This window comes from Physeter macrocephalus, chromosome 5, assembly GCF_002837175.3.
Source record: "Physeter macrocephalus isolate SW-GA chromosome 5, ASM283717v5, whole genome shotgun sequence".
In the NCBI taxonomy this organism is placed as follows: Eukaryota; Metazoa; Chordata; class Mammalia; order Artiodactyla; family Physeteridae; genus Physeter; species Physeter macrocephalus.
In genome coordinates, this window is record NC_041218.1 from 35,107,173 (window position 1) to 35,134,537 (window position 27,365).

Below are 27,365 nucleotides of genomic sequence, written 5' to 3' on the forward strand. Positions count from 1 at the left end.
AGCTGGGGATGTCTCAATGCGGGCAATGTTATTCTGTCATTAAAACTTTTCAACAGGAATGTATGCAGGTTTTAATGACTAATATGGATAAAACTATGATTTTACATCAAATGAACAAATACATACTCTTTGCCTATTATGTACAAAGTTCTTTCTGTACTAAATCATGTTCTGATGATTTTATTTCCAAGCATAGGAGGAGGCTAGCATTTTACTGTTTGCATTTGCAGTTAAGCATTTTCTCTGTATGGCTTTATTTGAGCAATGATTTCATAGCTTGTGTTTTTCCTCCCTTTGGGATCATTGACAGTATTTCATTTAAGTTTCTTAAACAAAAATGGTATTTTAAAGAAAATATAGTTTTTTACATTAGTGAAGCTATTCATATCTTACTTGTTTTCAGTTTTCTTCCAATAATTGAAAATAAGTAAGGCCTATTGGGATTCAAGGAAAACATAAATCGTGAGACAGTATTCCCCTACACAGTTTTTTTAAAAAATTTATTTTGAATTAATTTTAGATTAAAAAGAGTTATAAACATAGTACAGAGAGTTCCTGTTTACCCATCACCCAGCTTCCCCTAATGTTAACATCTTACCCAACATTTATCGACTAATAACGTAACATAGGTACAGCACTATTAATTCAATCATAGACTTATTTGGATTTCACCAGTTTTTCTGTTCCAGGATCAAATCCAAGATTCTACATTGCATTTGTCATGTCTCCTACTCTCCTACAATCTTTGACACTCTCTTTCTTTCCTTATTTTTCACGACTTTGATATTTTTGAAGCATTTACAGCCTTTATGAACCTGGAAAATAACACAGTTTATATCTGTGTGATAAATGATGAAATATAGTTATTTTCATAAAGGACTTTTTGGTTAAACTCTTTTCCCCTCTCATCAATTCTTATATTCATCTTCAACTCTATTTGATTCGCTTTTATTGTAATAGGTGCGTAAGAAAAATGTTAAGATTAAAAGAAAGGCCAAAATTACACGTAGTCATGGAAATTTTATACTAGACTTTAGCTTCCAAGATCCCCCTTTAAAAGAGGAAATGGACCCAAGAGAAAGTGACTCGCCCTAGTTACCATGGGTATTTAATGACAGAGCAGGACTAATTATGGTACCATCTATATTAATACATTACTTCATAGCTAACAAGTTGCCCACATAAATATGATTTCCCTTGGTTTTCACAAAAATTCTTTGTTTCTGGAACATACTAGGTGAGCATCTGTCTCAGAGATTTCACGCCAGCTGTTTTCTCTTTCTAGAATGCTCTTCCCATAGATATCTCTTGGCTAATTCTCTCACCACTTTAAAATACTTGATCCAGTCTCAGATTCTCCTTGACACTTACCCCAATGATGTGCTTGTGTTCAAGCTGTACAGCTCCCACCCATAGCACTCCCAACCTCTATTTCCCTGATTGAATTTTTAGGAGGGTATTTCACCTTCTAGGATACTATATGCCTTTCTTTTATTAAGTTTGGTATCATATTGTCTGTTTACCTCTCTAGTAAGCTCCAAGAAGTTAGAGTTCTTTGTGCATTGATGAATTCAAGGCAGCTAGTACAGTGCCAGACATGTAGTGGATGCTCAATAAATATTTTTTGTATAATAAATGACATGATATAAGGATAATCAATATATTATAAATTATGTCCAGAGAGTGTAGAGCTTTGCCCACTGTCATACAGCCAGGAATTGGTGTATTTTGGAAGAGAATCATTCTTTTCACTTTAAAATACAGAATGCAGATTGGTCAGTCTCTCTGTAGAACCCCAGAGCAATCAACAGGTGTTAGCATAGATGCTCTCCAGGAAAACAAACTGGGACATAGGGAAGCATATTGTTTTCCTTTCTAAAATCCATGAATAATGTTCTTACCTTTCTTATGTGAGTGCTGATATGTTAGTATCTACACTCTGCTTCCTTCTATGTACTTATGTATCCTCTTTAAAGAGAAAATACATGCTTAAACTACACACACACGCACATGCATACACAGATATTTCTTAAAAACTGAGTGAACACATTCTATGAACAGCTCTGTAAAGTGACAAAAGCTTGAATGAAATAATGATAGTAGCAATCATTTCTTGAATATCTAGTATTAATGAGATCATTTTGGGCATTTTACATATATTATCTAATTTCATGTGTCATACAGTCCATAAATATGGTCAGATAAATACCCTGCTGCTTACAGAGAGTAAATAGCTTGCCCAGGTTCACCCAGGAAGTGACAGAGCCAAGATGCAACCACTAGTCTATCGGGGTGAAAAACCCACATTAGAGACAATCTATCTCCTCCCTCCTATTTATGCTTGTTTGTCTGTCAAAGGAATCAAACCAATAACAATTCCAATGACAGTCTCTGCACAACATTTGAACATTTTCAAAGGGCTTCTCACATGACTATTCAATTTAATTGTCTCAGTAATCCTAGATAGTTCATATATTATCACAGTTTACAAGTTAAAAAAAGATTAGTAAAGCGGTTATGAGTTGATAGTTTATTCAATAAACTTTTTTGAGTGCTTACTCTATGATAGATTTGCAACTATTTGAGCCCCAACACTTTCAGCATGAACGATTTGCCTCACAGGATTTGTTTTCTCTTAGTGCAATTTTGGTTCACCAGGTTCTACTTTTTCTTCACTTCTTGTGAATATCATTTTAAGAGAGTAGGGTCCATTCTAATTCAAATAATTAGGTATCTGATACACTAGGGAAATACGGGTATTTCATAAACTAACACATCATCACCTGGATGAGACATATTTTCACTCTTTACCTAGATTCAGAAAAGACAGAGACTTCCAGGGATTTTCTTGATAGTTCATACCTTCCTTGAACAGGAGGATGTCCAGACAGCTCTCAGTGGGTGACTCTAGGCTTATTTGAATTCATCTAGCTCTTGTCTAGACTCCCTCAGTAGACCTGGCCATCATAGCACTCATTGAATTAAAATGACAGGCACCCGAAATCACAATCAAACCCAGAGGGAATGGGAAGGCCGTGATATCAGACTAAGTTATGACATTTAGGTTATTTTGTATTAGTCTGAACTCTTAACCAACCTCTGAGCGACTAAAGTACTCACCTGAGACACTTGTCTGTAATCTGATATCACCTTTGAAGAAAGTAATGAGACACTTGAAAGTAAGTATGTTTTTAATCATGGTCGAGGAAGTTAGGTGATCAATGAATGGGAGTAAACACAACTTGATGTAACATCTTAGATATATACTTTCAATAATGTATTTATATAAAATAATTAGCAATTAAAGTAACCCTCTGTTAATAGAGAAATAGCATAAGAAACTAGAACAAAGTAAATAATAACATCTGTACTTTTGGCTACTTTATGTCCTATAAATGTACAGGGTATTCCTATAGCCATTTCAGATTCCACTGAACACTTATTGAGCACCTACTATAGGGTAGGCACTGTGGTAAGTGCTGGAGATACAAAGATAAATAAGGCATGATACCCGAACAATACAGTCTGGTATTAGAAATATGTATAAACATATAATGTCTCTACAATGTGGTGGGAAATATAATAAAAATACACACAAGGAGCTTTAGAAGCAAATAATCTGGGAGATTATGGAAGCTTTTCTGGGTGAAATGGTCTGAGTTAATTATTTCAGACCCACTCACATTTTCCCTGCCTCTGTCTTTCCCAGTTCCTCGTAGCTGGATCCACTGATGCTCTTCTCTATTTCCGTTATCTCTGAGTTATTGGTATCATATTAACTATGTTAGGAGTACTTAAGTTGTTCCACCTTATTCCCTGGCATGCTCTTTAAGGCTAAAGCCAACGATATGGTGTTTGACATTGTCTTCCTCCACGTAGACTACATAAGCAAGGAGCCTGTGGCTCCCTCTTGCATTGGGATAAAGTATCCACATCCTAAATCTTGAATTCTTATATTGAAATGCCCCCACTTGGATAACTGGAAGCCAGAACCCATTTCTTGTCTCTAAGAGCCCTTGCTGTAGCCTGCTTTACCAAAGGTGTGTGGTGAAAAGGGAAAGAATCAGATTTAGATTGAGACAGATATGGATAGGAAGTCTGTCTTTCCCATCTACTGTCATTCTTTCATTCAGAGATAATTTGTGGAGATCTCAGTAGATTCCAGTTGCTTTGTTAGGAATTATGAATATTATTATAAAAAGGAGAAAGTCCTTGACCCTGAGATTTTATGTTCTAGAAGTGGGGCAATAGAAAGTAATATCAATAATAATAATATCAATGACAATGATAGTGTATTAGTTAGCTAGGGCTGCCATAACAAAGTGCCACAGACTGGGTGGCTTAAACAACAGGAATTTATTTCACTGTTTTGGAGGCAAAAGCCCAGGATGGAAAGTATTGGCAGCATTGGTTTCTTCTGAAGGCCTCACTCCTTGGCTTGTAAGTAGTCCAGTGTCTTCACATGGTCTCATTCCTGTGTATGTCTGTGTCCTAATTTCCTCTTATTATAAGGACACCAGTCATATTAATTTAGGGCCCACCCATATGATCTCATTTTACTTTAATTACTGCTTTAAAAACCCTATCTCAAATATAGTCATATTCTGAAGTACTGGTGTCTAGGGCTTCAACATGTGAGTTTTGTGGGGGACATAGTTCAGCCCATAATAGAGAGTAAGAGATGGTGTTGAAAGCAAATTTAGAGTGATATTATAAAGAAATGGTGTGGATTGGCGGGACAATTCAAATAGCATGGTCAGAGGAATCCTCTCTGAGGAGATGAGAGTTAAGACCCAAAGCTAGGAATGAACCTGTTGTGTTCTTATCTAAGGGAAGGGTGTGCCAGGCAGAGGAAACTGTAAAGCCCAGGAAAGAGAGCACTTACAGTGTTTGGGGACCTGAGAGTTATAGAAAGTCAGGTAGTGTTAGGAACATGGTGAATCAGGAACAGAATCCTATGAAAATGAGGTCTGTAAGTTGGGTAAGTTTCTAAATTTTACGGTTTGCATTTCTATAGCTATAAAATGCATACAATAGAACCAACCACAGGGAATTGTTGAAAGAGTTAAACTATATAATAGTGAACAGTTCTAGCATCTAGTTGATGCTCTATTTTAAAAAAGGACTTAAAAAAGAGCAGCGTTTTCTTTTTTTCACACATCATCCATTACGTTTGAAATTACACTCCAGGACATTCACTACTATAACTAATTCTGACCTAACTTCAGCAAAACAGAGGTAGTTTAGTCACACATTTTCTATCACCTGACCAGCCTCAATCACTTTACAGCTGCCATCAAAATCTGACAAGCCCATGATCACTGCTCTAAAATACCTTCATTAAAAATATCCTTATCACATATACTGTCAAAAAATCAGGATTTGATTTGCTGTGTAGTTAACCTCCAGTTAGTTTTGGAAAATAAGGTACATTATAATCACTCTTCAACTATTAAAACAATTTGAAATTTGGTAAATTTATACTTATATAAAACAATGCAAGTGTCTTTTTAGATAATTATATCTAATCAATTGTAATACAATCTATTTTAAATCCACTAAGACATATTTCAAAATATCAAATATGCTGTTCACTCACTTATGTCACATGTATTAGGAAGTAAAATACAGGATGTAACATTCTCTGCAAATTGAAAGTTTATTAACGAGGGTGATAAATTAATGATGTTTTAGAAGATGTAATTTTTGTTTCAAAAGAGAGGGTAGACAGGTTAAACTGGATTCAGATATTTCTTTCTTACAAACTGTGATACCTCAAATTACCCTTTATTTCATTCAATTATGACGCTTTTTTATTCTAGTGGTGCTTTTCCTTTCTGAAGCAGACTTTAAGGGAACATTCTACACCACACTCAATTGTCAGCATTGCCCCTGGGTTGTTCAGATAAGAGTGATACTCTGAAACATGTTTTGGACTTTCCATGAAAACATAAGATATCTGCAGTATCATCCACATTGATTTTGTAGTTCTCTGAGAAACGTTTCTACATACAGAGTCAGCATTTCTGAAGCATTTCTTCCTTTCTACGAAATATTGTCCAGGTTTCCAAAAAAGTCCCTTCCAAAAACTGTGTTGAAGATTTTGTTATATTTTTAAAATCACAGTGACTTGTAAAAAATAGATTTTTAATAAATTTTGGTTGGATTAATGAATACATCTCAGAATGTCCCGTAATGTGATTTGCAATGTTATTGTAAAAATTATTTGCAACTAATTTTGAATTATTTGCTAATGAAAGAATTTTAGAGATTCAGGAATAAAGTAGGACAGGTAATTATAGTAACTATGACTTAAATTTAACTTTAACTTTACTTTGTGAATTTTTATCCCTATTATGTGCACATTCCTCATCCAGTTTTTTTAAGGCTCTAGGTTACATCTAGGCCTGGGCCAGAGATGGCAAATTAGATTTTGTCTTGAGTACCATATTAATCATTGGGTGGTGCCCTTCTGAAGCCCAAAGATTAGGAGGAATATGACGTTATGCCCAAGCTCATTAGGGCTATGATGATTAGTTCTGTCTGCCTTGGAGGCTGGAAGGAAGTATTAACATGGCATTTCCCACTCCTGAATTCAGGAATATTTTGTAGCAGATTAAATTTTTCATATTCTACAATTGTTTTACCCTTTGGTGGCACGTCTCCTCTATCACCCAGCACTCTGACATTCACACTCCCTATTTACTTTTCAAATTTTGCTCTCAGGAAGGAATAAAAAACTCATTAGTGATACCAATAACAATAATCCTTCTCATTTTGAACATACATTTTCTATCAGGCACTGTGCAAGATGCTTTGCATACATTCATGAAAAGTAAAATGATTATGGAATAGGAATTATTCCTAATTTATAGAAAAAGCTTAGGTAATTGCATAATCTCAGAGCAATACATGCCCAGTTCAGAATTCAAGCCCAAGTCTTTCTGACTCCAAAGCCTGTGATCATAACTATTACACTTACCAAGAGAGTTTAATGACGTTGAACCTCAGGACACATGAATATCAATACGGATCAAGGCTATCAGTAGAGAGGTCAATACGAATGATGAGATCTCACTTATTTTCTGGTAAATGAACAGTTATGTTTTGTACAGTTTTTGACATTGCTCCAAAGCCAACCCATACAGAATGGTAGTACTTGGTTAATAGATTCAAAGGGCTTTGTACATGGAGATACCTTAGGGCCCATCCTTTACAACATCCTAATTTTTTAGATGAAGTGATAGGGCTTGGAAAGGGATACAGTGACTTTCCCTGATTCATGAAGACAATTAAAGAATGAAATAAGACTAGTACCCAGGTAGTCTGATTCTAGATCCTGGTTACTTGCTATCACCTCAGTTTACTTTTCCTGAGCAGATGTCAAGTAATTCCAGAAAGGAATCCCATGATCAGGGCAGAAGAAAGAACCTAGTATTAAAATTATTCCATGGGTTAAATAAAGAAAAAATAAGACAAGACAAAACAAGACTAAGTAGCTTAAAAAGAAGAAAAAAAATACCTGACTGGAGTATCAGCAAATGAAAAAATTTCTTACGGTACTCACCATCTAAAATTACAACATCTTTATTGTATAGAGTTTTAGTACTTACTCATTGGACAACAGATAACATTTTAAAGAAAGAAACAATATAAATTATATCCCTCTTCTCAAGAACAGACCTAATATAATTGCTTCAGGTGTCTCTTCACTTTGCGCAGCAGATATCCTAAAAGTTTATTGTGATATGATTTGAGATCGCTGGATGTTTTGTACAGGAATTGTTTCAAACAAAACCAGAGAGGAGTCACCTTGGCCACTGAAAGTCCTAGGAATGTGACAACAGCACTCCTGCTACTGTTGGAGAGAGTCCCCTATAGTCTTGAGATATTATAGTAGCTTGTGATTCATGAATTAGGAACTCAGGTTTTAGGAGCAGAGACAACACCAAGGGCCCCATGATGCCTGGCGACATTTGAAGGAATCTGATTCTTAGGATTCAGATGTAATGACCAAATGGACTTCTCATTCTCATTGTCAAAAGGAAGCCAAATTGCTGAATTACTCTCTTGCTAGTACAGAGAAAAGAACACCACAGTGTATCATGGAACTCCACCGGGTTAGAAGGCTTTATGTGTAGCATATTTTAATGCCAGGTTTAATCCTGGATTTAAAAATAAAACTCGGGGCTTCCCTGGTGGCGCAGTGGTTGCGCGTCCGCCTGCCGATGCATGGGAACCGGGTTCGCGCCCCGGTCTGGGAGGATCCCGCATGCCGCGGAGCGGCTGGGCCGCCCGTGAGCCATGGCCGCTGGGCCTGCGCGTCCGGAGCCTGTGCTCCGCAACGGGAGAGGCCACAGCAGAGGGAGGCCCGCATACCACAAAAAATAAATAAATAAATAAATAAAATAAAATAAAAATAAAACTCATAAAAATACAATGATTTCATTTACCATCTTCTTCTCTCCTTTAAACCTACTACCCATAGGTGTACGACTTAATCTTTGGAAATGGCTGGTCACAGGATTGAGGTTTTTTACTTAAAATAGTATGTGTGTGGGGTTGGGGGAGGTGTGTTTTGACTGGCTAAAGGTAACAGGCATTCATATAATTAAATTATCAGCAGTTAGGAGAAGATGAACCAATCATAGATCTTTAGTCTTCAAATATCTTTTCAAGTCAGAAACTGTAAACAATGAGAAAATTTTCACTTCTCACATAATCATAGAATCAGGATTTTTCTCTTAGAGTTAACAAAACGATTACTTCCAGTTTTAGTCAAGAACTATAAATCTTAAGAGGTGAAACGTCAAGTTGGTGAGAAAAGGCATCCTCTCAGGTGGAAAATTCTCTATATTAAGTTAATGTTCAGTGATATTTAGGTATCCATTTTGATAAATCTGTAGAGGCCGTGTCTCACTGAGAAATTGTTAAGTGAATAGAAGAAAACAATTATAAATACAACTGAGATTTTTTTCAGAAGATGAAACAAAATTAATAGGTTTAGCAATATCTATGAAACATGATAATGTTAAAGCATATTGTATTGTGATTTCTCAATTAGTATTTAAAAAATTATTGTAGCATGCAATAAACTTCTAAATTAACGAATTTTCAAAAGAAGGTAAAAGATCAGTTTGAAAATCAGGAAAATTATTGTCACTAATCTCAGCTTCTGAAAGGCAAAGCATCTAGCTTACCTTTCAGGTAATTTTGAGGCTGCATCTTTTCCTAATGAGTCTTAATAGTAATATTATGGAAATTAAAAAATAATTAATGCATTAACTGATTATAGGTTTCAAATTAAACATTTTCTTGCCATGAAATCCTGATTTGATGACTGAAATAACAGAAGAATTCATGTAGTTTCTAAATCCTACAATATAAGTATTTTCATTTCAGGCATTTTAGTACATAAAATATTTTCATAAGCAGCAAATTACAAAGTAAGAGACAGGAAATATTTGATAGCTTGTAAGAAGCATCCTTGGACCTAACCAGCTAGCTATCTCTAAAGCTGTCTCTTCTTTTGTATCCAGGAAAGGTTTACAGACAAATTGTCAGTTGTCGGAAGGTTAGACATGAGTTTATTTTGTTGTTTTTTGGCCATTAGTAACGAAGAAAGTCTTGCCTCATTGACAGCTATTCATTGACATGTTTAAAGATGCAAATGGATCTTTTAGGCTCTTCCTTAAAATAAGAATGAAGTAAAAATAGGATTCTATATTTATCAAATGCCTTGAATGCACAATGGTGTAATTTCATTGAATCGTTCTGAGGACAGTATATTCTGCCTTATTTGCCATGGTTAATATAGATTTCCTCTCTCAATCTTATACCCAAATGATGCTCATTTATCACAGTGGTACTTGTATACATACATAATAACTAAGCCTCTGTATGGTACAAAGAATTTAGTTCTAGTGTAAAAGTCCAACAGCAAATAGCGGAAACTTTCTTAAGGGATTTCAAGACATGGTTAAAAAGTGAGGAAATGGTATTGGGATTTTGTTAGCTGATAGGAAAAGAAATCTTTCAGCTATCAAAAGTGATGTCAGAAAGATATTTCTGTGAGCAGGGAACACAGCAGGGTTTACTTACAGGTTGTCAGGGACAGGGGTGGTTGAAGCTCTTCCCTGTGGTATTCATTCATTTCTTGAGTGCTGTTAACAATTATTTGCTTCAGCCAACATGATCTGAAATGCATACAAAAAAAGCATATAAGTATTTGAATTTTCAATGAAAATCTCAATCCTAATTAACTATAAATCAGTAAAGCCGGGTAGTCTGAGGTAGGTTAAAATGAGAACTTTGTACATGAAAGGCTACATATGCCCCTAAATCTAAGAATTTCCTAGTTGCAAACCTCCAAATCACTACATGCAACTTTCTTGACTTCAGTTACCTTCCTAAGAGAAGTGAAAGCAGGTTAACCAAGCCAAATAGGAGTCTATGTCATCAGAGAATAAGTCTTTTTTGTTGTTGTTCATGTAGCAAATGCCATAGGTTTTAATGGGAGTAGACTTCTGGCCCTGTCATGTGAGAATGTGGAGTGGAACAAAGTTAGAATTTATGCTCTCCTGATTAGTTGAATTACACCCCTGGGGCCTTAGGCCTCGAAGGAGTAGTGTTTCTTTAGCAGTTTCTTTGTGCCACTCTTCAGAGACTTAGCACATTACTGCTTCATCAAGTTATCAGCATGCTTATTTTATCTTCCCTTGTAAGACAAAGTTCTTTAAGGTCAATAACCATGACTTATACTTCTTTGTAGGTATGTTTACAGTATTGCCAATTACTGAGCATTGCAATAGATTATGCTCAAAAATGCATAATTTCTTTTAATAAAAGAGACAAGGTATGCTATCAGTTGACAGGAGGGAAGCATTCTCAGGCACTTTATCAGGATAGACTGTTTCAGACATTTGCCAAGATTCCTATCTTGCTCCTCATGTCCTAACTGCACTTTCTATTAGATTTACTGGTCTCGTTTGTTTTCTTTTCTGCTCATCTCATATCAGAGGTAAGTTGACACTGGCACAGGAATAATCACTGCAAAGTATGACACCTGGCTCTCCAAAGTTATGGTCACCTCTCTTCAAATTGGAACGTGGTCACGAAGGCCATACTACATACAGCAGCTTCCCAACGAGGACTGTGTGCACATTGAGGAATATCATGGAAGGCAGATGGGAGCTGGCCACACCGCAACCTCCCCAGTTCATCTGCTATGACAATTACATTTTTAACTATGCCAGATGCTGTATCTGTGCATTTTCCTGTTTTCAATTATGTAATCCTACATATAAGTTTGAATAAGGTCTTATAATCCATATTACAATGTTTATATAAAAACTGAGGAGTTAAAATAAAAACCACTGGGTATGATTTGGCTCTGTATAATTTTAATATGAAATCTCCTTTTGTCAAAATAGAGAGTTCTTCTGGTATTTGATGAACACCAGACATAACAGTACACTGTTTACTCACCCTTCCATGAAAACCAGCTCATTGAAGAGAAGATTGACCATTTAGGTTCTTTCTTTTTCTTTTTCTCTGTCCCTCTCCAGTGAATTGACTATGTTAAGTTTGAACCAAAACTACATACCACAGACAGGTAGTGGGGAAGTCTGCAAGTCTTCACTTTCTGACATCTTTTTTTTTTTTTTTTCACTGTGTTTTAAAGTTTATTTTTTAGGAGGCACTGGGAAACTGCATGGAGTCTTTAGAAAGGATTTAATGTCAAATGGGTTAAGTTCTTTTTTTAAATTTTATTTTATATTATGGTTGATTTACAATGTTGTGTTAGTTTCAGGTGTACATCTGACATCTTCTTGAGAGAAAAATATGATTCTGTTTTTCTGATTTTCTCCTTTTACATTATAGGGCTACTGGTAGTTTCTGCTCACTCAGAATCCTAACACTACATTGGTAAAGGTATTTACTGTAATATTTACAATATTGCCTTCATTGCCTACTTGTTCAGAGAGTGGATTCGGGTATGTGGTTCAATCTCTAGTTGATTAAATGATAATGAAGATATCAATCATACTTTAAACAAAATATTACTGGGAGATTAGAGTATATTTAACCTGGAGTTATTGCATTTATCTAGGACAGTCTCGATCATATTTCTCAATAGTTATTCTCACTTGTATATTCTGTAAATAAAAATAGCACTATTTCTGAGCTTGTTTGGAGCTTTTTGGTGATAGGGCAGTGCAGAAAAATTGATGTTATACTTGGTAAAGTGTTAGTTGCCTTGGAAATTACCTGTCTTAATTATTCTGTACTGTTTCATCTCTTGACTATAATATCATCTAATTTTCTTAGAGTTAACCTTTAATTTCCTTTTTATTTTTAACAAAATATTTTAATAAACTATTTTAATAAATTTGCCTTATAAATCTTTTATTCTTGGAACAGTTTCTGAAGACTATGTATTGGAATGTTGTAAAAATTTTTTTTTTTTGTCAATATATATTAAGTGAACAAGATTCGCTCAAGATATCTATAATGTAACCTTAGTCTTCTCAGGCTGTCATAATAAAATACCATAGGCTGGGTGATTTAAATAACAAAAAGTTATTTCTACAGTTCTGGAGGCCGGAGCTTCAAGACCAGGGTACCAGCCTGAACGGGTTCTGGTAAGCACTTTCTTCCTGGCTTGCAGATGCCATCATATCTCTTTGTGCTCACATGGCCTTTCTTCAGTACAAGTGCATGGACAGAGAGAGGGGACTCTCCCTCTTTCTCTTCTTATAAGGTCACCAATCCTATTGAATTAAAACCCCACCCTTACAACCACTTTTAACTTTAATGACCTCCTGAAAGCACTATGTCCAAACACAATTATATTGGAGGTTAGGGCTTCAACATATGAATTGAGAGTAGGGGACACAATTCAGTCCATAGCGTTCTGAGTTCTATACATTTCTAATTTGTACCCTACTAACGACAAGGGTTTTGATTATGCGTTGTTTGATTGATTGATCGATTGAGTAACCTGTGCATTCATCAAACACTTGTAGACAACTTCTTATATGTCAGGCAATATACTGGTGTTAAAGTTATGAAGATTAAAAGCCATTATTTTTGCCTGCTCTGAGTCCAAGTATAGTGGAGTAATCAGTCAGGTACAAAGAATTAATGTACAGGATGGTTAATTGCTATAATCAGGAGACTTGAGCAGTAGAATTTAGCTGAAGAAATGAGAGAAGGGAAACAAGAAGTAAATCCATAAGGATGTAGAAGGCTTGAGTGACACTATTAACCAACTTGAGATAATTGAAATGTATAGAACGTTCCAACCAACAACAGCAGAATACACGTTCTTTTTAGGCTCATATGTAGCATTCAGTAAGGTATATCATATGCTAAGCTTAAAAGCTAGTCTGAATGAACTTAAAAGAATTGGAAATCATAAAAAGTATTTCAATGACAAAACAAATAAATTAGAAATCTGTGACAGAAAAATACCTGAAAAACTTCCAGATATTTGGAAATTAAAATATACATTTCTAGCTGATTCATGAGTCAAAGGTGAAATCATAATGGATATTAAAAATACTTTGACCCAGATTTTAAAAATTAGATACATTAAAATTTGTTTCATGCAGCTAAAGCAGTGATTACCCTCAATCTCTTTCCTCAGGGAGTTAAAATCCTTGGATGATCAAGAACTAGGGGGAAGCTGAGAGCTCATTCTGCTTTTCAGAAGCATTTTGATCAATATATTGTATTATAAGCAATATATTGGGGGGATGGGAGGTAAAATGTAAGGTTTAAGTTTTATTATTTTAACTGCTTTATTGAGAAATAATTTTCATACATAATAATGTATCCATCTTAAATGTACAGTTTGATGAGTTTTGGCAAATGAATAGGGCAGTAAAACCGCCAAGATATGAAACATTTCCATCACCCAAAAAATCCCTCATGTCACTTTCACATGGATCTCCTTCCCCCACTCCCAGCCCCAGACACCCCCTGATCTGCATTCTGTCCCTGTATTTTTGCCTTTACTAGGATTGCTTATAAATGGAATCATTCAATATGTAGTCTTCTTGTCTGTTTTTTTAATCACTTAGCATAATGTTGTAGAACTTCATCCATGCTCTATGTATTTATATTTCACTCTTTTATAACTGAACTATGTTCTTTTTTTTTTTTTTTTTTTGTGGTACGTGGGCCTCTCACTGTTGTGGCCTCTCCTGTTGCGGAGCACAGGCTCGGGACGCGCAGGCCCGACGGCCATGGCTCATGGGCCTAGCCGCTCCGCGGCATGTGGGATCTTCCCAGACCGGGGCACGAAGCCGTGTCCCCCGCATTGGCAGGCGGACTCTAAACCACTGCGCCACCAGGGAAGCCCTGTTCATTTTTAAAGATATACACAATTTGTTTTGCTGTTGTTAGACATTTGAGTTGATTCCAGTTTGGGGCTCTTATGAACAATGCACCAGTGTACATTTGTTTACAAGTCTTTGCGTGGATATAAGTTTTTGTGTCTTTTGAGTGAGTTGCTGGATCGTGTGGTTAAGTGTACATTTCCCAGTATCTTTCCTAGCCCTGAGTTCTAGCCTTGGACACCTCAAGCTAGTAAGGCATTCACTTTTTGCCTTCCGGAGCTGCAAGTGGTTTGGGGAATGCACTCAGTCAAGGGTGAGCATACTTGCAAATCTCACCAAGAGCTAGTTTCCCTTTCAAAGGTAGATCTCCTTGTAGTTTCTACCTGCTTTTTCCCCCGTGGGTTCCCATGCTCATGTGTAGTTTACAGACAGCCAGGATTTGAGCAGAATTTATGTTTATATTTTTAAATCTTAGTCCTTCTATGCTGGCTATTTTGCTTACAGGATTTCCCCCTTAAATATCCAGCTGGTCTGCTGCTGCTTTGTACTTTATAATCTGCCACCTTGAGCTGCTAAGACCGTGGTTCGTCACGTAGTTTGAGGATTTAGGATGGCTTGTGAAGTACTCAAGGCAAGAAAACCACAAACTCAGTTCTTGCCTGATACAGCAGCTATCTTTTTGAAAGTAAACTATTCTCAAGATTCTGCATGACTTTTGTAATTTCCTGTGCATTCAAATAGTTATTCTTAATAACTTTGTCCAGATTTTGTAATTCTTATATGTAGGAGGGATTCCCTGTCATTACCAGAAAGGTCTTATTATTTCTTTATTTGTAGTATTTAACAAAGAAATATCTAGAAAGATATTCACCAAATGGTAAGTAGTTGTTATTTTACAGTGGAGGAATTTCAGATAATTTTTCTTTTTTATGCTTTTTTGATTTTTCACTTATGTTATCTTTATAATCAGAAAAAAGAACATTCTACTTTTGTAATAGTTTTCAAGAACAAGAACACTGGAAGTTGGAGTTGAGGTGTAATTTTAGAGACTGTTAAAGTGCATTTAAAAACAGAAGAAAATTATTTTGTAATTAGTATAGTTTTACGTCTCATGCAAAAACGTCCCATTAAGGTGGTACTTGAGAAGATTTGTTGGGCTTTCCCTCATAAGTAGCTTAAAATTTTGTCTTATTTATGCTATTAATTTGTATTAGTATAGCACACTTTTTAATAACACAATGTAGGTTTATGTTGTCTGATTAATTTCAATCATAATTAATATAATTTAGCTGATTGTTTCAAAGCCACAGTATTATTTCCTTTAGGGGCATCTTCTGACCTGAAAAATGATACAAGCAGATAATAATAGCTGTTACTCATTGAGAATTGACGAAATGGCAGCCAGTGCTCTAAATGCTTTACATGTTTCTGAGCCATTTAATCCTCTAAGTACCCCTACTAAGTAGGTTCAAACATGATCATCCTTTTATAGTTTAGTAAACTGAGGTTTAGAAAGATTGTTTCTCTAGGGTCTCTAAGTTGGTAAATAGCAGGGCTTGAGTTCCCTAGATTTGAATCCAGACTGCCTCTATGCCCACCATCTTTACCTCCACACTACACCATATTACGGAGAAATGTGAGTTTGAGGGTGGGGAATCAGATCTCATGGCCATTCTTTCTCAAAATTAAATGGTAAAAAAACATTGCCAGAAAACTAGAGATCTCCTTCTTCAGACATCTCAGCAGGCTAAACTGGGCTAACATTTTGCCATGGTCCAAATTAAATGCAACATGATGTTTTCTAGATCTATAATTTAGTGTCTTGGTTCTCAGCTATTTTGGCTGAATGAAAAATTTAGAAATAAATATCTTCTCATACCCTGTACTCCAGAAGCAACTCTTATTTTTTTGAACTTGGCACTCAATTCTCCCTTAATTTAAATTTCTAAAAAGTCAGACTGTTATTTCTTAAGGTCAGTTTAGTGGAAAGAGAAGGTGCAGTACAGTACGGTCAGCTCTCCATATTCACGAGTTCCACATCAGTGATTCAACCAACCACAGATCAAAAATATGTTTTAAAAATTCCATAAAGTTCCAAAAAGCAAAACTTAAATTGGCTGCATACTGGCAACTATTTATCTTACATTTACATTGTATTTGCAACTATTTACATAGTATTTACATTGTATTAGGTATTAGAAGTAATCTAGAGATGATTTACAGTATATGGGAAAATTGTGTAGCTTATATGCAAAATACTACATCATTTTATATAAGGGACTTGAGCATCTGTGGGTTTCGGTATCCCTGGGAGTCCCGGAACCATTCTCCCATGGACCCTGAGGGATGACTCTAGTATACAAGCCTTCATTTTTTTCTCCATTTACCATTCTCTTCTTTCTTACTAATAAAACCTCTTGAGTTTTAACTGTGTAGCTGGCTGCTTGACCAAACTACAGTTGACTTTGAACAACACAGATTTGAACTGTATGGGTCCACTTATACGTGGATGTTTTTCAATCGTAAATGATCCACTGTTGGTTGAATCCGTGGATACAGAACTGTGGATATGGAGAGCTGACTATATAAGTTATAGTCACAGATTCAACCACTCAGAGGGTCGGCGTCTCTAACCCCCGCATTGTTCAAGGGTCAACTGTACATTTCCCTGCCTCCCTTTTAGTTAGATGTGTTAATCTGACTAACTTCTGACCCAAATAATGTAAACTGAAGTGAAATATTCAATTGAAGTCACATCTTGCAAAAGGGAAGTGTTTATTTTCCACTTCCTTTTTTCCCCCTTTTCTGCTAGCTGGGAAAATGGATATAAGTGAACCAGCTGCCTTGGATCTAGAGATTAAAACCGTGTATTGAGAATGGCAAGGTCAACCTATCTGCCCTGGATCACTTTCTTCTATATAGCTAAATGAAAGAAAATTTGTTCTTCCCATGTTATCTAAATGATGTGTTTTAAATCTATATGATTTAGTTTAAATCATGTGTTTTAAATCTATGCTATTTAAATCATGTATTTTGTTATCTCTTTGTTACAATAAAGAATCCAAACGTAAAAGTTGGTATCTGAAAGTGGGATGTTGTCATAATAAAACCCAAAATACGTGGTACAGGCTTTGTAATCAGGTAATGGGAGGCCAGGGTCATATATTGTAGCCTGGAAAGCTAGTGGCTCTTGTTATACTGGGGAAAAACATTTAGTAAAACAGTTACCTGTGATAATTTTAGAGATATGCCACATCTTTCCTGGAACATCAACTCCAGGGTAAGTGGCTAGAAAAAATAAAAATGTTGATGTACTTTAGCAGATTCTTTCTCCTTTTAGTAAGTAACTAGGAGAGAGATGGATTTAGCCAATTATTAGCCAGTTTGCAAGGAAACATTGAAAGAAACAAAACCCTTCTAATGGAACACTCTCTGTCCCGTTAATCAAAATAAGTACTGATCCTAAAATATCAAGATATGATATTTTTTCAGAGGAAGATTTTTTTTTGGTTATAAAACCAGTGTCAGCAGTCACTAAAAAGTCCACAAAAATGATATTTCAAAGTCAAGATTTTATCTGGATTAGAAATAGAGAGGCCATCTCAGGTTGAGAGAACAGAGTGATTGGAAACTTAATTTTTGTTCACTCTTTTCACCTGCCAGCTTTTGGGGTAATTTGATTGTCAAAGAGTGAAATTGTTGAAAAGGGGGAGATATCAAGTTGGTTGAAAAGTAGAAGAAATATTAATGTCTATTGTATGACAAGTCAGCTTTAAAACACTCAGATTATAACCAAGACAAATGTTTTACATTCAAAAAAAAAAAAAAGTCAATCTGTATTGACTGTGAGTTCAGTAATTTGGACCTTAGAAGATTAGAAAAGCCAAATATATCTGAACCCCAAACAGCAGAAAAGAGGATGGCTGCTGAGAGCCTTTCTAGAAGATGCCATATTAAATGTTCTTAGAAAATTGGAGCGACCAGCTTCCAAGGTCAGTTTAATGATATTGTCCTTCTATCCATGCTACTGTTTCAGATGGCCTCAGGTAATTGCCATGAAATTGAGGTGGGAGGCAGAGCAGTCTGAGCCCATGAACTAGTATAGAAATGAAAGTCTGAAGTCATAAAAGCTATAACCAGAGAAGATTCTTTCCCTTTGGTTACTTCAAATGGAGCTGACTGGAATCAAAGTGATGAAAAGGAATCATTGCTTACCACAGGGCTGGCCTGCAAGAGCCTGTGGTTGCCGAACCTGTAAAACAACCTGTTTCCTAAGGTCTACACCGCAGCATAACGCTGCAAGGACATATTCTTCAGCCCCAGAGGAGAAATTGCCACATTTTTGGCCACAGAGAAGAAATTGCAAGAAGACAAAGGAAGGACTACAGAGAACACTGGACGAAGGAGTTATTTCCAGAAACCGTGGCAAACAGTAGTGCTAATCAAGGCACTTACACAGCATGAGGTCTTCAAAATTCACAATCAGCAGGATTGGATGATTAGTTTCTCCTTCTTCTTTCTTTTGAATTTAAGTTTTTATTGTAGTTATAGTGTTGCAGTCCCACCACTGTATATTGGGGGTGTATGTGGAAGGCATTTGTCTTTTAGCTTAAAAGTTGCAGGACCACTTCCTGTGATGGAAAGTACTGTACTTCACCCAGATGGATGACTTTTTTGTTGGCTGTAACTCTGCACTCTCTCCCTCAGGGAGGAATGAGAATGTTTTATGTAAACAATAAAGATGTGTATGGATATATGTGTGGCCAGAGGGTGTCACCATGGATGTAACTGTTGGCTGTCCTCGATATCCTTTCTGTTTATTAATAGAATCTTTACTGGTAGAACATGAATGGTCAGGTAGAGACTACATTTCTCAACCATCCTAGAAAGTAGGTGAGAGTGTGTGATTACCATCTGGCCAATGGACTGTGAATAAATGTGAGGTATGCAACTTCTGGTCACGGCTGTTAGGTAGAAGTTGCTTGCTGTTACCTCTTCCTGCTCTGTCTGCTCTGTGGGGGATGAAGTCGAGTGGAATTTGAACAGTTGAAGCTTCGTTGCAAGGGAAGCAGCTTAGCCTGTGTCTTAGACATGAGTAACTTCTGCCCACAGTTTACTCTATTACAACTGGCCACATGACTTGTGGGCAAATCTTACTAAGCCTGAACTTTTTATCTCCCAAAGGAAATATTTTCCGTTTCTATTCTCCTGATTATGGGTGATTCCTATGTGACATATCCTAAGAATGCTGAAACATTTTCCCATATACAACTTTAACGTCATTTTTAATGCATTACCGCTTACTTTAAAAATGATAAACACAAATTAGGACAAAGATATTCTTCACGTTAAACTATTCTTTTGTGGAGAACTAGTCATATAATTTTTGGTGTCATTTCTTATGAATTATTCAAGAGAAAAAATGTAATCCGTGCCAGGATATTTATAAAAATGTTGCACATTTCTTTTTAAGAGGAAAAAATATAAAAGCTCTGTAATAGAAGAGTAATTAAACAAGCAGTGATATGTTATCTTTATAAAATATTATACCATCATGTGGTGCTGGATATATTACTTTTACCTTCCAGATTCTGCTCTGTGCTGCAGGACGCTGACCTGCTTGGACTTTATCAGCAGGTTTCCTTTTCATCTGGTCACGGCCATGAAAAACACTGGTAGGAGATCAGAGGCCAGGAGGAGAGCAAGGCATCGATATATATTCTCCAGATTCCCTCTTTGCAGGATCACTGCAGGCTGTATGGGTCACTGAGCCCAAAGTGAGGACTCCTGTCACCCAGACCTCTGCACAGAGCACTTTACATCTCTGGGATGAGTAACCATTCCCAACCCTTGTCTCTTCAGTCCTTGGGTTGGGAACAACACCCTGGTTATTACCCCTTGGATACTGCACTACCTCTTTGGTTTCCCTATACCCAGCCCATATTTTTATAAATTGTCCCTTTATTGAACTATCCCTAAATTACTCAATTGGAGTGTGCCATCTATTTTTTTCTTGGGTCCCCGGCTGGTATGCAAAATAAAACTTTATATACTATGATCATTTTAGGTTAAAGATCAAAAGGAAAGACACAAACTAATGGAATAATCTGTTATGGTGGTAAGATTAAAGGTGAGCAGATTTTCTTCCTTAATTACATTTATTATTACGATAGAGTTATTTTATTAGTTAAAAAAATGTAAAATTGTTGCTAGGATATTTTGTCAGGTGGATTTTCTTAGCTTTGCCTTACTACCTAGGTAAGAATGTATCATTAACATATTGAATTTATGTAAATCACCCTAATCATCTGCTTTCTCTTTTTCTGCTCCTAGGACACAGAATTGCTAGAGAAAGTTTTAGAAGCAAGCTGACTTAATTTTAGTCAGAGTTCTTCATTTTAAGTGAAGGAAGCAGACTCTGGCTGATTCGCCAGAAGTTTGTTAAGTAGATATCAGGAGCCCACAGATTCACTGATAAAAGAACAAAGCTCAACACTAAGCCTGCAGGAACATACTCCAAGCTGCAGAATGTCCCACTGTGAAGACTTTGATCATAACTTACTAAGCACTAGATTCTTACAGCTTGCCTTGCTGATGTTCAAGTATTTGATTTTGTTGCAAACTCAACTATCGCCTGAACTTGCTGTGTATGGCTGCCCTTATAGCCACCACTGCTTGGTAAAGCCCAATGGCTCTGCCAGCATTCCTGCTGCAAGGTGCACTCACAGTGCATTCCATCCTCACGTGGCTACCTCTTAAACCAAAATCTCACTCTGACTCATGATATTGGTGGCCTCTCCTTATGTGCTTGTATTTCAGCCACAAGGGTGGGAAATTGCATTCCAACTTTTCTGGGGGATAATAGGACATGGGTATTTCTCCAATGTAGAAGATATATTAGTTTGCCACTGCTGCCAGCACCACAGTCTGGCTTAAACAACAAAAACTTATTTTATCAGATTTCTAGAGGCTAGGAGTCCCAGAGTAAGGTGTTAGCAGAGTTGGTTTCTTCTAAGGGCTTCTCTCCTTGGATTATAGATGGCTGTCTTCTCTCTGTGTCTTCATGTATTCTTTCTTTTCTGTGTGTCTGCATCCTAATCTCCTCTTCTTATAAGAACACTGGTCAAATTAGATGAGGGCCTACTCCAATAACCTGATTTTAACCTAATAACCTGTTTGAATACCCTGTCTCCAAATACCACCATGTTCTGAAGTATTGAGATTAGGTCTCCAGCATATGAATTTTGAGATGACACAATTCAGCCCGAAACATAAGGGTATTTAAAAAGCATGGCAACTAAATGCAGTGGATAATCCTGTATTATATTTTAGATGAGAACAATATTGCTATAAAGGAGAAAACTGGGACAATTCAAGAAATTCAAATATAGACTGTATTAGAAAATTGTTTCATCCATGTTAAATTTGCTAAATTCAATCATTGTACTATGGTCATGTAAGAGAAGGCCTTTGTTTCTAGAAGTTTCATACTGAAGTATTTAGAAGTATATATCATCATGCCTGAGATTTACTCTCATTGCTGTGCTATTTTTGTACCTTAATGGAAGGCTCAGATTTTTTTCAAAACAAAAAAATTTTTAAAGGTGATGGGAGGTTGCAAAAATATAGGAAAATACATTAATCCACCCTTGACTGCCTCTCATTGATATATACTGTTCTTCAGATTCTGAAATAAACAACTCCTGCTAAATGCAATGCAACTCTCACGCTTCTGAATAAATACTGGTATATTCAGTGATAGAGAAATTCCAGGTGATGACAAGATCCATGGAGATAGATGAGAGAATTTGAGTGAAGGTACAGATCATCATCGTTGAGAAAGTCAAGAAAATGTGAGGCTGGGGTATTAAAAATATTTTTTACATGGATGTAGGATGTCCTTCACAGGATGATGGAATGGATTTTGTTGGCTGCAAATAGTGAGACAGGCTTCAGAATGGATGTCCCTGAAGAAGTGACTAGGAAGTTAGTAGAATTGAATGGTGGAAAAAATATATAGGAGGATGTGCGAGTTACCTGTCATTTACTTCAAAGGAAAGGTGGAAATGGAAGGGAAATGCCAACAACATCCTGACTTTGTAATGTGTTGGACATGATAGAAGGCGGTGCCACTGTTTCCAGAGCTCTACAAGGGAGGGATTGGCCTTGAGGGAAGATCAGGTTTCAGTTAAAGCCAAAAAAAGGGAGGACTAGGTGGGTGACTTAAAGAACTTGTGGGCTGTAGGACAGTTTACTATAGATGAGTCAGAGATTGTAAAAAACTTTGAATAGTATTAAATAGAAGTACAGTAAGTCCCCTACATACGAACCTTCAAGTTGCGAACTTTCAAAGATGCAAACATGCTACTACCCAGACATCACTGGATCATTTTTTCAAGAGGGTAGATAGAATTGAATCCAGCAAGGAACCAGAACCTGGGCCATCAACGTCAGACGTGAGTGAAATTGCAGCTTGCCCTCCGTCTCCTATTGCTGACGATCCTTCAGCTCTACCACCCGCCACCTCCTCTCCGTCCTCTAGTCGGTAACTCTTCTTGCCTGTTCACTCGATGCCAGCCCCTGTATGCCACCTGTTGTATTACTGTACTTTTAAAGTTACTGTACTGTAAGATTAAAAATGTTTTCTTTATTTTTTGTTTGTTTTAATGTATTATTTGTGTGAAAAGCATTATAAACCTATTACAGTACAGTACCCTATAGTGGATTATGTTAGTTGGGTACCTAGGCTAACTTTGCTGGATTTACAAACAAATTGGACTTACGAACACGCTCTCGGAACAGGACTCGTTCGTACGTGGGGGGACTTACTGTATGTATGCAAAGTGTCCTTTTACCACTGAATTGTTTTTCTGCAATTGTCCAATGAGATATTCCAACTTTATTTAGTCTCTGAAGTTAAAATTTTAAACAGTGTTAGTGTACAGTGTCTAAAGTTGCTCTCCAAAACAATCAGAGACATATTGGAATTTTCATTGTTAGATAATGACTCAAAATTGTAATATTCAAGGGTTTTGTTTCTTTATTAAAAATTGTGACATTCTCATTTTAATTAATTTATTAAAATTTTAATGGAAAAAGAATAAAACACAGCACAACATAAATTTTAAAAATATATGTAGATTCATTGGTAGAAGATTATTTTAACATCAGCAAAGAAGAGATCGTAGAAGAGGGTTTTAAGGAAAAGCTAATGTGACCGTAAAGGAATTTGCACTCTTTGGTCTCCACACATGTGCAGTTATCACAGAGTTCCCGGACTTCAAGTGTTTATTCACATCTGTCAGCGAAATCATAGATCCAAATGCGAAACGTAACACTCAGGAACATTATGTGGATTTGTGACACTCCCTGGAGGACTCTGGGTCCATAAAGCAATGAATGGATTATAAGAAGACATAAATATGGTATTTTCATCTATGACAGATGCAATCTTACTCCACTGTTATTTATATTATATAAGGAAAACTGAACCTGTTTTCCTCAGTCGAACTGAAGGGAGGCACCCTTAGGGATGAATAAATGAATATCTCACTATTAATTTCCATTTCCTATGAATTCATTTTTGAAAACATCATGTTTTAGAGATTTTTTTAAATGGCTGATGTCTGTTTATTTTTATATGTATGTGAAGAAAATGGAACGAAAAGGAAAATGTGAGATGGAATTGTGATAACAGAATCGTAAATTTTTCATTTTTTGCCATTATCCTGAATCCTGCAAAACTTACCTAACTTTGGATTCTAATGACCAGTTGGACACCCCAACCAGGTTCCTATAAAGCCTGCTTTGAGTCTCTTAACATGCTTTGCATCCTATCTTCAGTTCATGTTAGGGAGGTGGGATGTATGGAGTTCTGGAAAGAGCACAGGTTTTGAATTTAGAGGAGCAATGCTCTAGTATTAATTCTGCCTAGAATCTATCTTTATAAACTTGAAGATCTTGGATTGAACTAGGAGATGCTCTAAGCTTTGGATACCTATAAAATGATACTAAGCTTTTGTATCACTATTTATACTAATTTCAATTTTAATTGACAAATAAAACTTTATATTGTATGTTGTAAGATGGTCTAATTGTTTATCTTCATATAAAATCTTCAATGTCCTTCCAATGGTATATCAACTTATAAAAAATCCTCCTGAACCCGATAAAAATTGTTAGGGAAAATATGTAGTCCAAGACTGAAATATGTTTTCCTTTATTGACTAGAACTGATTAAGATATAGTGAATTTATGTTGATGGACAGTGTGGCATTGTAGAAGGAACAATAGCATGTCAGTATATCTGAATTTCAATTTTATCTTCTGTAAAATATTGCTAAGGGTCCCAAATGTTCCTAATGACAGGAAATAATGTATATGATATAGAAAGTTACCAGCCATTGAAAATGTTGAATTGGTTTTTGTTCTAAGATTATTTCTGATTTCTTTCCTATTATTTTATAATTTTTATATTATCCTAAATTTTGTTTGAGTTTCTAATAGTGTCTTAAATAACTTGACATTTGGCTCTGTCATATTATCCTACCCTTATTTTCTTCTCTCTACTTTTTCTTTCTTATTTAGAATTCAAGCAAATAAACAGTGAACTTTCTTTACTGTCATTGTATTTTAATGCCACCATCACAGGTTTAACTGTTATCGAATTATAACAAATTTTAACACATTAGCGAGCCCCTTTTTTTCTTAATATTTATTGTATTAGCATGCATTTCTGAATAGTTCTGAAATTTAAAATTTGGAGTGAATTAAACCTGTGAATGTATTTTGAGAAAAATGATATGTTTATGTTATTATTTTTTCTACTCAGTAATATGAAATACCTTGTCATTGCTTTTTGGCATATTTATGCTTGTTAATTGAGTTTCCTGATTTTCTTGCGACACACAGACATGTCACAACTCTCACATTACGTGCATCCTTAAATGCTTAGTTTTGTTTACTGTTCTCCTTACCAGAATCTCCTTTCACTGAGAATGGCTGGTATAGTGGAATGCTTTAGATTGAAATGTATGTATGAAAGTGTATATGCATGCCTGTGTCAGTGCTAGTTTATAAAGCATGAAGATTTACTATTTCTCACAGGTGTAGAAGGTAGTTCACAACCTCACAATTTCCCAAAGACACAGTTTCTCAAAGACACAGATTCCTTTAGGATGAAGCTTAGTGATAAAGTTAATACAGCTGCTGCTACCATTTAGAGTGTTCTGTAAGATCCATGAAAATTGAAAATAAGCATAAAATGTATTTGGGGGAGCCAAGAGAAAAACTCACTGAAAGGAAATAGAAGTATCAGAGCAACAGGAACTTGCTAGAAAATGGTGGTCCATTCTGGTGGGAGTAGGACTTGTAAAGACTTGTGAACTCTTATCGGAGGACAAGAGACATCTGAGAGGATGGGGAATGAAGGGAGTTTCTTTTCAATAAATCTGTGAATTTCTCTCTTATTTCTCATCAATCCCTGTCTGTGTCTTCCCACTCCATTCCTTCTGTTCGGATGCCTCACTTCCTCCCTAATATGGAAAGTGCATCTTTCTGTCATTCACCTTCACCTGTCGGCCCTCTCAGCACCTGTGGTGAGTTCATGGGCTAACCCAGGTGATGCCCTCAGTGACTAAGGAAGTGTGTCTGCAGTGCTGGCATCCTCCCACAGTCGACGAGACCTCACTAATAAGCCTGAAGATCCTTTAAATAGTGTCATGTTTTTCAAACTGTATTGCAGCTGCCTTAATAAAGAAACAGAATAATGTCAACAAGCCTTAACTTGTAGTGATAATGTGCAATAGTGTATATGAGATTTGATTCTTAGCATTTGATCTTTTTTGAGAGGCACTTCTCCAACATCACAGGTTTAAATGGTTCTGTTGATTTTCATGTCTGGATTTATTGTGAACATATAACCTCCAGTTAGCCTAAAGCAGCCTTTCTGATTCCTTAAGCAAAACCATCAGTTAGAAAGACTTAACAACAGCACTCGAACGTGGGTGAGCTGTGAAAAATAATTGTATTTATGGTAGGCATTTGATGTGGTAAATTGTTGTCAACAGTTCAGTTTTCAGAATACATTATCTTAGTAAATACCTTTTTCTGGGTCAAGGAAAACTTGTGTTGACTTGAAATTTCTCAAAATGATCTGCAAATTATCTATCTGTATAAACTATATATATAAAACAAAGAAAATTGGTTTTTATGGATCTGTTGCTTCCTACAGCACAATCCCACAGTATAGGTTTTCCATATGTTTATGGTGAAATTTTTAATTAGCTAAAATATTTAATTAATATTTTTCGTATGTTTATAGTTAATATTTAATTCTCTCTTATTTAATTCTACTTCAAGCAGGAAAATTAACTGTGGAATTTAGAAAATTCCATAATATTCCCCCTACAAAATTCACACTTACTTTTTTGGAGGAAGTATCAGACATCTTATCTGAACTCTGCATTGTTACTGTTGGTCTATTCCTTGTTATCTAAAAGTGTTGACTCCATTATTTTAAAATCTTTCTTCTTTGTTCTGCCTAGACCTGATTCTGCTCAGGCCTGACCATGTTCTTATTGGTATGACTATATATGTCTAGAGCACCTAACTCTAAGCCCGGTATATGGTGAGTGCATAATAATTGGTAGTTATTTTAATCTTATTTTATTTTATTTTGAGGTAATCTTGCTTGAAGATTTCTTAAAAAATTAAATGGTGCTATATTTATTTGTTATGGCTTAAGATACAAAATATTTTTCAAAAAACAGCATATATATATTTAAACATTAACTTTTTATGAAGTAACTCTCAAACTATTTTTATTAGTTTTAAAATAAACTTTTTATTAGTTTGTATTAGTTTTGAAGCTTAGAATAGGTAAGTAATTCTACAGTTAAGAGTAGAAAGAGGGTTTACTTACATATGTTGTGCTTTATATTATTTTAAGGAGTTGAAGCGTGAACCTATAGAATTTTCTAAATAAGTATTTATTCAAATAATCAATGTGGATGATTTACT